A 9,168-nucleotide genomic window follows, 5' to 3' on the forward strand; every position below is an offset into this window, starting at 1 on the left:
GAATCAAAATTCGAACACTTTGATTTTTCCCGAAAATCCACCAGATACCGAAAGGATTAAGTATAAGGTAACATAATTAAAAAAGATTTATTTAAGGATTATAGCAGAGGATCATTAAAGGAATATAAGATGTTGAGAAAGATTTAGGGGAAAGCAAGTAATAAGATCCCAGATATGATCCCTCAAACAATTAACGAAAACGAGAGTTAAGCGAACTGTAAAATAAATAAGCGACCAAGAGACAAGCTTGTACAAGAAGCTAAGGATTGTGACATCATCAAACCATAAGACAAAGGCATGTGGCAAATGAATGACGTAAGGAAGATGACATAAGTATGACAAGTGGGTAGGTTTTGTTGGTTGATTACTAGCCAAGCATTATTAACCATGGTAAAAAGGTTAAAATTAATTCTTAAGTCAAAAGAAAAAGCAACCAAGCAAACATATTCATTTCTCCCCCCCCCCCATCTCCTTGCTCATGGCTTTTTGAAGAAAAGCAAGGAAGAAAAATTCCAAAACCCAAGCTCCATTTAATCATAATTCAAGAGGTTTGTTTCTTTAGCTTCCATAATTCATAACTTAGATGAGCCAAAAGTTTAAGCTCAAGATTCCATGTTTAACATAGCAAATCAATTCGTCAAAGTTCTTGGTGAATAGTGTTTTCAAGAAACTAACTTTGTGTTTTCTTATGTGTTCTTCAAGATCCAAGCTTAGTAGAGATAGTTAGTGGTTATTTAAGGCTTCCTAAGTGATTCTCCACTCTCCAAGGAAGGTATAACTTCCCAAACCCTTAGTCTTAATTTTTGTTGGTTGGATTTCATAATGTTTAGATGATTGTTTAGTCTAATGGGTGTGTACTCATGTTTAGGGCTTTGTTTAGTAAGTGGTTTTGTTGATTTTGGAGTTAGGAGTGATACTTGTTAGATTTGATGTTCTTGGTCACATTTTGACTTGGTTTAGATGAATAAGTTGAGATCTTGAGTTATAGTTAAATAATCTTCTATTGTGGTTGAATGATGGTGGAATAGTGTTAATTGGTGGTGGTTTGATATTGAATTGATTGGGTAAAACTTTGGGAATTGCTAAGTTATAGCCGTCGTAATGCCCAATTTTCCTTAGACTGTTTTGTGCTTAACTTTTGCACCCAAACACTCACTTCCATGAACTAACGATTACCATGTTTAGATAGTTCATGTTACGAGCTTCGTTTTGTTATGTGGTTCGCTTGAATCCGATGTACGGTTTAGGAGAAACGACCGTTTTAAGTAATGGCATTTCGCGAACGAACCATTACCCCTCGCCTTACTTTGAAACCTTGGTTAAGGCCCTTAAATGAATAATTGGTGTATAAAACAATTATGTAAGGTGGGTGAGGTAGTTGGTAGAGTATTCGCGAAAGAGTCACCTTAAAATTCGTAACGGTTAATTAATTAAAATTGGTGAAGCCGAGGGTACGCGAGCGATTAACGCAAATCGTTAAGTGTCTAAGCGACCGTAAGAGACCGTTAGGATATGAGTGAGTTTTGACTAGTTTCTTAAGCGACCGTGGTCTAATTCCGGATTATGTTGTTGTTCATAGGTTACCGGACCCACTCTAAGCTGAAGTCTATCCCGGAACACTCAGGCAAGTTTTCTACCCGTTATACTGTTGTTGTGATATATATATGTATATGCATTATCTTGTGATAAGTACATGATTGTTATTAGCAAATCTTGCGATATATTGGAGCATGCTGATATGGTATATATCCATGCCTGTTTCGTAATCTTGATACCTAATTTTTGATTCAAATTCTTATAAGTTGCATAATACCTATGCTAGAGATAAGCAGTAGTTGCGTATACCCTTAGTATAGGGGACCCGAAGGTGAACATTTTTCTAAACCGGGAGTCAATGTTCCCGAGTATAATACATATATATTATATATGTATAGTTTTCTGTAACTAGTAATCGAATAAGGTATATTCGATAGTTTTGAATAATAATCAAACTTATTTCGATTATTCAAATAAAGATCGTACTTTCGTATATGTATATCTTTGGTTATTTATTATTCACTTCAAGTATGAGTTTTTAAAACTTCTACTTCAATTATTTTTTAAGGATTACCTTTATGGGAATATTATTTAAGTAATAATATTCAGATATTTTCTCATATATCGGGACTGATTTATTTTATTAAATCAGCATTACTCTAAAGATTCTTTAAAATGTTTTCGAGTCTTCAAAATGATTTTAAAATTTAGAGCGGATCCCAAAACTCATTTTTAGATTTAAGATCTTCCTTTCGAAGGGGATTTAAATACTCGCTCAAAACCTGAGGGATCCGGCTCTGTGGTGTATTTTATGTTCGCAACGAGGTTGCTATTTTGAGAAAACATTTTGATTACTTGCCCAATGTTCGGGAAGTAAGTCCATCTATTTGAGTCAACATAAGCAACATGGGCTCAGTGGGCGTCCATGAAAGTGTAAGTGGCTCAATGGGAGTCCATCAATGCGTAAGTGGCTGATTTGCAGTCCAGCATAAGTCCTAATGACGTCAGGGTGATGACCAGTGGGGAATTCGTCCATCTACTAGTAGAAAAGGTTACTTATTGGTATATTTGCTTGATCAACAAGATATCAGGTTTATGCCAAAGTTTCTTCCTTCCAAAATTCTTGGGAATGGCAATTCTGCTTATACTTATCATAGAAGAAGAATGTATGAGAGATATATATGGATATATATATCCGGACTTAATGAAGTATCTCGTAACTTCATTTCATCAATAATATTTCAAAGATTGAATCTATTCAAGTCTTATCTTGTAGTCTCATTTGGGTGATGAACTTTTGAAACTAATTATAACTTGAACGATGGTAGTTCAAGTAGTATTCGGAAAAGATATAAGTATATTGGAGTATCTTGTAACTTAATCTTTTCAACTTATATCTAGTAAATGATTATCTTATGCATGACAAAGATTTTCAGAAAAACGTTGAGACAAGGTTAGATATATGAGATCACCTTGCAATGATATTTTATACAGTTATAAACTGGAACTCTGTGTATATTATACATGTCAGAGGATTTCAAAGATTTCAGAAGTATATATGTATATATATACTAGATATTTTGCGACTTCGTCGCATTAAGATATCAAACTTGGTTCATTTCTTCTTGACCAAGACTTTCATGAGTACTATGAGAATGCTCATATATTGTTAATTATTATACATATTATTTCGGTGGGCTTGTTGCTCGCCCTTGCTTTCTTCTTTCATCACACAATAACAAATAGACAAGATGAACATGATCAAGCTCCCAATTCGTGAGCGGTTAGGAAACATTCCGCAGTTTCCTGTAGGCGTTGCTGCCGTTGTAGCTGAGGTAGGAACTACCAATAGACTAGGCTTTCAACTTTTGTTGTGCCAGACTTATGTATATTTATGAATTGTAATAATGGAAAATAATATGTAAATTTATTCAGAAACCCTTTTAAGGTGTAATGGCTTATAATTGTGGAATAAAATGACTTGTGTTATTTTTGGATATTCATCTCTGAGACTATAACTTGTGGTGTGTGTGTATATTGTGGGGTCACAGTACGTAGTAGTTGGTTTATTATTAAGATTAAGTATTATTAAGGGAAATGGAACTCGTGACAACCCCGATCCCCGACCCCGGATTTGGGGGTGTTACAGAAATGGTATCAGAGCTAAGCATTATAAACCTCAGAGATGATGCGTCGTTACAAATGATCACTAAGATAATAAGAACTCTTGCCAAGATTAAAGTCGGACTACCTAACGTAGTACTGACAGTTAAAACTCTTAGGGTAACCCTTATAAATATCGTGATAAAAGGGTAGCTCGTTATCGTATATGGTAGTGGGACTCCGAACCCTGAAGTCTAAGAGCAATAATGTTATGATGTTTTACTACATATTGGGGATCAGATTGTAGATCCAATGGAGCGCCCTAATGAGGGCCAGGATGATATTCATATTGAGGATGTAGAGGTTGAGGATGTTGTCCCAAAAGGGATTGTTGCTGAGAAGGATCCCGTGGAGGATCCTAACAAGACTGAAGAGATGATCGCTAAGGAATTAATGACCATAGTCAGGGTGACTACCAGAGGTAGGATTGGTAAAGATAGTAGCCCCTTTAACGCGGCTTACTCGTAAGAATGAGAAGTTCGAATGGACAGAGAAATGCGAGAACAGCTTTTAAGAATTGAAGCAAAGATTGGTGACGGCCCCTATGTTGGCGTTGCCGGATGGAAAAGGAGATTTTGTGATGTGTAGTGACGCTTCGCATAAGGAATTAGGGTGGTTCTTATACAACACAACAAGGTAATTGCGTACGCGTCAAGGCAATTTAGGGAATATGAAATTCGATATCCCACCCATGATCTTGGGCTCACGATAATAGTTTTTCCCTAAAGATTGGAGGCACTACTTGTATGGAGAGAAGTGCGAGATTTATATAAACCATAAGAGTTCTAGTACATTTCCACGCCAAAAGAGCTCAACATGCGCCACAGGAGGTGGTTAGAGCTAATCAAGGATTACGATTATGAGATTCTTTATCATCCAGGGAAAGCCAATATGGTGGCTAACGCCCTTAGTAGAAAGGAAAGACTCAAGATGATAATGTCTTCGGAAGGGTAGATAAAAGATTTCGAGAAAATAGAAATAGAAATGAAGGTAACCGGAGTCGGTACTGAAAAGCTGTTGAGATTTGCAATGCAGCCCAAATTAATGGAAAATAGCGTATGGTTCCAAGAAAATGTGATGAATGAAGGCAGAGAGCCAATGACTGGAGAAGAGATTAATACCGAGAAAGATGATAAGGGAATAATGAGGCATTTCTATAGAATTTGGGTTCCAAACATTCAAGAGCTTAAACATGAGATCTAGATGAAAGCCATAGTTTGAGGAATAAGATTTAGGGCAAACCCTGAATGTGATAGTCAGGGAGGTCGCCATCAAGATAGAAGGAACCCATAATATAATGAAGTGGAAAATGAGGATATTAAACATGTAGGATGACCCCGATTATGGGGAGGAGGAGGGAACGTTCATACTAAGGAAATAGAAGTCGAGTAAGGAAAGGAGACCCGAGACGGTACTCCTATATGGCAATTCATGGACCTGTCTAAAAAGAACATAGACTATTATCCCTAACCACCACCCTGAGGAAACAATGCGGTGAGAAATTCTTTCAGGACCTTTAAGTCGCTAAGCTCTCAGAGTTCCAAGGAACAAGCTGACCCAGTCGAGGCAAGAGCCTGGCTAAAGGAAATATAGGAATCATTTGAGATTCTAAATGATTGACGAAGCGCAAAAGACTATTTTTGTCACTTACCTTCCTAAGAGAGAGGCCACCCGCTGGTGAAAGACGAAGAAAGGCACGGAGCCAGAGGTTATAATAAACTGATTAAAGTTCAGTCAATTGTTTCGGGAAAGTACTTCCCAAAGTTATGAGATAGTGTAGAAGCTTTAGAGCTGAAACAAAGGCGGACGAGTATGATAAATTATGAATCTATGATTGTAAAAGTTGTCAAGATTTGTTCTAAGGACTAGAATCCCAGAACGACGTGATGTTTGAAGTTAACGATTAGGGGGTTCGTGAAATGATTGCAAGAGAGAGGTAGATAAAAAGAAACTAAAGTGGAAAGGAATATAAAGGAAATAGAGTTGGAGGAATGATAAGGGAATAGATATGAGGAAACCCTAAAGACTCGTAGCAATAGAAATAGAAAAGTATGTAATCATCAGGATGCGAGTGATTCACCATGAGTTAAAGCTGATGGATGAAGGCGTGAGAGATACATATATTTTGTCCCCTTTAAGTTGGGAGGATTCGAGGAAACCTTGAGATAGTCCGAAGGATAAACAATGAGACGCGGATAGACTGAGGAGACAAGAAAATAAGAAACTAGGAAAATTGGATGAAGGAAGTGAGCTTCAAGAATGTGAAGTGTAAGACCGGGGGCATGATACCCAGAAAGGGAGATGCCAGGTATTAAAGATATCCCAATATTGAGATGACTGTTGAGATAAACAACAAAAGTAAATAAGGATTTATTAAGAAGAAGTTCACGTTGAACACGACAAATATCTTCCAGAACATCCATGTGATCATTACCAAATCAGGAAAGAAAAGCGGATAACCATTTTTTATCTTTTGGAGGCCATATGGATTGACCTCAACTTGAATAAGGATGCTATTGTGAAATTTGGTATAGACTATCGAGGTGGAAATGATTGAATAAGATACCCTTATCAGGGATATATGACTTTATTTATCCATGTAAGGATGCAAGTACCTTTTTTAAAGGTGGAATTAAGGATATAACCTCAATAACTTGAGATGAATCCTAGGGAAATGTATAAGGGTTGGCATTTCACCCTTAATAGGGACAATATGAGTTTTGACAGTACAAATTGGAAGGACTAAGGTAACAACAACCTTCAAAGATCAGTGGAGAAAGTTTTCAGAAGTACATAGATAATGGTTCTAGTATTAGTAAATGGTATTTTGATATGCCCTGTATCTAGGGAATACAGGAGGAACGATTTAAGGATAACCTTAGAGGTTTTATAAGGAGGAAGGTAATATCCAAAGTTCTGAAGAATAGAACTTTTGATAAAGGAAATATGACGTAATTATAATAATGCCAGGTGGGGCACGTGTTGAACCATAAGAAAGTATAGATTGACCCATTGAAGGTTGAGATTGGTGAAAACAAGAAGGACCCAAGATAAGAGACGTCCTAAGTATGATCGAGAGTCAGTCGTGACAATGTTAGCCTCTAAAGACCGAGGCAATAACTTATGGAAAAATGGTGATATTTTTTTTCTCACCAAAGCTTAAGGAAGAGCATTTTCACACAAGCAGTGATTGGAAATGAGGTAGAAAATTTAGTTGGAGATCGTTCAAAAGACATTGATTGTAAGGAAATATTACTATCAGGAAAGGCCAAAGAGGTGGCCGATAATTTAAGTGTAAGAGGACAATTATAGGCGCTCGTGCCAGAGGAATACAGTGATGATGGTTAAAGCCATGAAGGTTGTATTATGGTTTGAAAGATTGACATTTCTTCTGATGATTGTGTGATACTCAATCGTAATAATAGTTTGGTAAATATTTAATTCATGTAGCGCTGTGAGCGGGCTACCTGATCTTAGAAGGTCCTATCTTGAGATAAGCCAGGACCATGTTACAAAAGGACTAAATGAACCTTTGAGCTTCATGTCTCCTAATAAAGACATATGGTTAATAATGGTATTAGCCTGCTATCGTTGCTTTCATTGAAACTCTTCTACAATTTTATCTGCTTCATGTCATGTATGTACATCAGGATCAGGAGTGTTCTTCATGAATCATGGATGGTGATTATGTTACCTCCTTAGAAGAATTTGATACGACAGGTATGGAATCCGTATGGTTAGCTATTAAGATTTCAAGGAAAACGAATGACTACCGTAGGTCCACGATGGACTATAGTAATGCAGCCATGATTCTGCGAATAATGAGATGATAACAACCGGGAGATTTGTATTGTAATGGATGTTGAGATTGAGTACCACTAATCGAGTCATGGTGATGTATAAGTTATCATTGATAGACTAACTAGTGGATTATCTACCTATTGAATATTTATTCTTTCTTATCGACAGAGAGTCGTATTACTATATGAGGAAGGTTGTGGGGAAAGCATAGAATTCTAGTAACGATGATGTCTAGAATGAAATCCCAGATTCGATTTTCGATGTCGAGGGAGTTTCAAAGGTGATTCTTTATAAGCTCGAGCAAAAGCATGGGACCATAGAACGATGGACGGAATAGTAGATATTCAGGAGCGTGAAATGCGATGCTATAATACTTGATGTTGATATATATACACATATGTTTTGTTCTCCTATGACAAACCTCTATAGTTCAGAGGTAGATTCCAAGCCAGATATTTTATGGCAATATTCTTTTCATATACAATTCTTTTCAATTCATTATTTTCTTTTCTTTTCATTTTGTATAAGCTGAGAAGAACAACCCTTCCGGAAGGGGAGGTATTGCCGAATGACTATCTATCTGTGTGATAGAAGCCTCATAGGATACCACATGTTGTTTAATTGCTTGTCAAGTACTAAAGGCTGGCCACCTTCTGTACTAACTATGCAATAGAACAAGTGTTCATGATCATAGTGATCTCTCAATAAATTCTTTTACTTCTATACGAAGGACCAAGCTTTCGAAGATGGAGGCAGCTAGAGATGAAGTGGTACCAAATATGGTGGTATTCCGATTCTAACGCGTTCGTGATACTAAGGTTGACGCGATTATTAAAAGGTTATAAAACTCTAGAGAGTAAAGGTATATCTAGAATAGTATTCTGTACGGAAGATAGTAGCGATTACAAACTGGAAAAGAAGGGGTATTGAGAAGCAAAAGCTATAATGCTAGAAGCTATGATGAGATTATGTACAATAGACTTGAAAGAATTTGGAATGATCACTTAACGCGGATTGCATTTTCTTACGATAATAGATCGTATGTGTTATTCCTAGTGAACTAATAATGAGATTTACAGAAGGGGGGTTGAATGTAAATCTCAAAACTTTTTCAAGTTTTGAGCAGTTTCAAAGGCTGTGTGTTTAAGATAAACAAGTGTGTGAATTGCTTTAAGCTAATACAGACAGATATATATTCAAGCACAAAAGTACAGAACACAACAGACCTTAAAAAACTTTTCTGGTGGATTTGTTGTTCCACCGGAGATGGTATTTCAGAAAATCTGTGATTCAAGAAGTTGATCACAGCTGTATCCTAGTACAAACTAGATAATTTTTCTCAAGATTTTTCTAAACAGCTCTGGAAAAATTCTATTCTAATTACTAGCTGCTACTTGGTTTATATAACACCAAGTTTACAAGTGAAGACAAAGATAAAAAATACAATAATAAAATAAGTTCTCCACTTGTTTCTTCTCCATTTTACTCCAGTGCATTGTTGACTATTGCCTCTTTATGCTAGAGTAGAACGGCTGCTTTTTCTGATGTTCCTGAAATAGGCTACCACATCTCAGTTGTCTCTGTCAACCCATGTGCCTCTGTTTGTAGGTACAACTACCACTTGTCAACTGCTATTTAACATAATATCCGTTGAAGCCTTCATCTGTT

The sequence above is a fragment of the Apium graveolens genome, chromosome 9 (assembly GCF_009905375.1).
Source record: "Apium graveolens cultivar Ventura chromosome 9, ASM990537v1, whole genome shotgun sequence".
Lineage (NCBI taxonomy): Eukaryota > Viridiplantae > Streptophyta > Magnoliopsida > Apiales > Apiaceae > Apium > Apium graveolens.